Raw genomic sequence first — 4,373 nt, forward strand, 5'->3', positions numbered from 1 at the left:
ACTTAAGGCATTTGTCTTTGTTTTATTGAATAAATTAAAAAATGGAATTTGGAGGGCTCTGGATCTTCAAACGAGAAGTAGGCACATGTTTCCATCCCTCACCCAGAACAATCTCCAATTGATGAGCACTTGCAAATGAAAATTTAGTTTTCTCCAAGGGGACCCTCACTACACTTAAGGGTAAGCTGTATGCCCGGCAGCGGATGTCAACAGGAAACAATCCTCTTTTGATGGTTCCTTGTCTTACAGTGTCAGGGCTCTTTCCCTTTGTTCTAAAATTTTATCTTGGTATATATTTTTTCTCACATTTAACCCTACATGTATGTTTGTATGTATGTATTGTGGCTTTCAGTTTACTGTTTTTTTTTTAATTTAATATTTTATTTACATTTCAAATGTTATCCCCTTTCCTGGTTTCCCCACTGCAAACTACCTATTCTATCTGCCACCCCCGCCCCCTGCTTCTATGAAGATGCTCTCCTACCCACCCACCCACTCCCACCTTACTACCCTAGCATTCCTCTACACTGGAGCATCAAGCCTTCACAGGACCAAGGGCCTCCCCTCTCATTGATGCCAGATAAGGCCCCTTCAGCTCCTTCAGTTCTTCTCCTAACGTCTCCACTGGGGTTCCTGTGATCAGTTCGATGGTTGGCTTTGAGCATCTGTATCTGTATTGGCAGGATCTGACAGCCTCTCAGGAGACAGCTGTATCAGGTTCCTGTCAGCAAGCACTCCTTGGCATCAGCAGTAGTGTCTGGGTTTGGTGTTTGCATGTGGGATGGATCCCCAGGTGGGGCAATCTCTGGATGGTCTTTCCTTCAGTTTCTGTTCCACTCTCTGTTCCTGAATTTCCTTTAGACAGGAGCAATTCTGGGTTAAAATTTTGGACATGGGTGGGTGGCCCCATCCCTCAGCTGGGGTAAGGTGGGGTATGCCTGAACCTCTGGGTATGGTCTTTACAGGTTCTCCTTCCCCTTTGTGGGGTATTTCAGCTAATGTCATCCCCGTGGGGTCCTGGAGGCTCTTACCTCCCTGGCATCTGGGACTTTCTAGTTGCTACCCCCAGTTCCCTATCCCTCATTGCTACACACCTTTGTTCAATTTCCTGACTCTGTACATCTCTCATACCTGAATCTGCCCCTCTTTACCCCTCCCCTCCTCTTCCTCTCAAGTCCCTCTCACCTTCTTCCCTAGATTATTTTGTTCCCCCTTCTAAGTAGGACTCTTAAGCATCCACTCTTTGGTCTTCTTTTCTCTTGAGCTTCATGTGGTTCATGAGTTGTATCATGGGTATTCCAAACTCTATCTAATATCCACTTACCAGTAAGTACGTAACATGTATGTTCTTTTATTACCTCACTCAGGATATTTTCTAGATTCATCCATCTGCTTGCAAATTTTATGTGAAGTACAGTATGTGCTTTGAGCTTTAGTAAAGTTTCTTTTATTAATGTGGGTGCTCTTGCATTTGGAGCGTGGATATTCAGAACTGATAGTTCAATTTTATTTGATATTAGAATGGCTATTCCAGCTTGTTTCTTGGGACCATTTGCTTGGAACAACTTTCCCAGCCTTTTACTCTGAGGTAGTGTCTATCTTTGTCACTGAGGTGTGTTTCTTGTATGTAACAAAATGCTGGGTCCTGTTTACATATCCAGTCTGATAGTCTATGTCTATTGGAGAATTGAGTCTATTGATATTAAGAGATACTAAGGAATAGTGATTGTTGTTTCCTGTTATTTTTGTTGTTAGAGGTAGAATTATGTTTGTGTGCTTATCTTCTTTTGGGTTTGTTGAAAGAAGATTATTTTCTTGCTTTTTCTAGGGTGTGCTTCCCTCCTTGTGTTGGAGTTTTCCATCTATTATCCTTTGTAGGGCTGAATTTGGAAAGGTATTGTGTAAATTTGGTTTTGTCATAAAATATATTGGTTTTTCTATCTATGGTAATTGAGAGTTTTGCTGGATATAGTAATTTGGGCTGTCATTTTTGTTCTCTTAGGGTCTGTATAATATTTTCCTAGGATCTTCTAGCTTTTATAGTCTCTGTTGAGAAGTCTGGTGTAATTCTAATAGGTCTGCATTTATATGTTACTTGACCTTTTTTTTCTTACTGCTTTTAATATTCTTTCTTTGTTTTGTGCATTTAGTGTTTTGACTATTATGTGTAAGGAGGAATTTCTTTTTTGCTCCAATTTATTTGGAGTTCTGTAGGCTTCTTGTATGTTCATGGCCATCTCTTTAGGTTAGGGAAGTTTTCTTCTATAATTTTGTTGAAGATATTTACTGGCCTTTAAGTTGGGAATTTTTGATCTCTTCTATACCTATTATCCTTAGGGTGTCCTCTCATTGTGTCCTGGATTTCCTGGATGTTTTGGGTTAGTTGGGAGCTTTTTACATTTTGCATTTTCTCTGACTGTTGTGCTAATGTTTTCTGTGGTGTCTGCCCCTTACATTCTCTCTTCCGTCTTGTATTCTGTTGGTGATGCTTGCATCTGTGGTTTCTGTTCTCTTTCCTAGGTTTCCATCTCCAGATTTGCCTCCATTTGTGTTTTCTTTATTGCTTCTATTTCCATTTTTAGTTTTTGCACCATTTTGTTCCATTCCTTCACCTGTTTGGTTGTGTTCTCCTGTATTTCTTTAAGGGAGTTAGTTATGTTCTTCTTAAAGTCCTCTATCATCATCATGAGATGTGATTTTAAAATTAGAATCTTGTTTTTCCGGTGTGTTGGAGTATCCAGGGCTTGCTGTAGTGGGAGAACTGGGTTCTGATGATGCCAAGTAGCCTTGGTTTCTGTTGCTTATGTTCTTGCGCTTGCCTTTCTCCATCTGGTTATCTCTGGTGTTAGCTGGTCTTGCTGACTCCGACTGTGGCTTGTTGCTCCTGTAAGCCTGTGTGTCAGCACTCCTGTGAGGCCAGCTCTCTCTGGGCAGAATTTGTTCATGGAGAGCTATGGCACAGGGTCAGCTGTAGCCGCACATGGAAACCGGAAGCCATTTTACTGTTTTGTTTGTTTGTTTTTTGTTTTTGTTTTTTTTTTAATGAGATTCCTGAGGGTGAACAAGCTGGTCTTGTGTCTTCTCTTCAGCTCTTTTTCTCATGTTTGTTTTGTCTTATATTTTATTATTTAAAAATGAAATTGGGGCTCTGTATTGCTAAATCAGCTTACTCTGAAATGTTACTAAACTGGGAGGTTTTCGTATTTTACCCACGAGGCCGAGAACTGGGTGGTCCTAAGTCCATGAGGCTTGCTGCTTTAGCAACCCCAATCTGGATCCCAATATGGAAGGGTCCTGGAGACTGCTGCTCCTTAGGGATGGAAGTCTGGAAAAGCAATGCTTCTGATAGCAGCAAAGAGCACAGTAACGGGATAAAAAAGGCTGGGGCAGGAGAGAAGGTCAAGCCAGCAAAAGGTGAGTGATCCTCTTTACCGCCAGCTGCCCGCTCTGAGATCTAGGCCCATGGCAGATGCCACACATGGAATGGCTCCTGAGACAGTCATTTGCAATTCTTTTCACAGGTCATTGTATTCTGAGGCGAGTTGACAATAAACCAACTACTGCATGCTCAGTATTGATCAGGGATCTAAAACCACCTGGGAGATAAACCCATGGACCTGTCTATGAAGGCGTTTGTAGACTAGGAGAACCAGGGTGGGAAGACTCCACCAACATGAGGCATCATCACTGCTGCGCCTTAAGCTGGAGGCCAAAGTCAAGCCCTTGTTTTACTGAGTGTTTTGTCAGCAGCAGTGAGGAAGACAGCTAGCACAGTCCCTGAGACCTGAGGTGTGCGCCTTACACCGGGGCTGCTGCTTTCTGCCCTTCCTGCTGTGTGCTGCTGACAGGCAGAACAGCATTCTCACCTCTGTCATTTCTATTCCGAGTGTGTCAATGTGCTCGTGTGGGGGTGTGCACATATGTGTCTTTCCTCAGTCACTCCACTTTTGTTTTTTGAGACAGGATCTCTCACTGAACCTGAAACCTAGTGAGTTTGGTTCGCTGGGAAGCCCCGGGGATTCACCCGCCTCTGCCCTGCACCCAGCCCTGGGGTGTGCACAGCCACGCCCAGCTTCATGTATAAGTTCTGAGGCTCAAGCAGGTCCTACTGCATGGCACATGCTGTCTACTGAGCCAGCTTCTCGGCCCCTTTCTCTCGTCCCTGCGGTCAGGTTCTCTAAGAAGCGTTGTGTAACTTGAACTCACCATCTTCAGGTTTAGGAGTTTATCTAATCTATGTAACAACATTCATGTCTTATACCTCAAGTACTGATATTTATTGATTTAATTAATATCTGAAATGTAGCTAGGATTAAAGAATTAATTAAACTATATTTGTATTTTACTAATAAAAATTGGGAGACAGTGAGTGA

This window comes from Micromys minutus (assembly GCF_963924665.1).
Source record: "Micromys minutus genome assembly, chromosome: 8".
Lineage (NCBI taxonomy): Eukaryota > Metazoa > Chordata > Mammalia > Rodentia > Muridae > Micromys > Micromys minutus.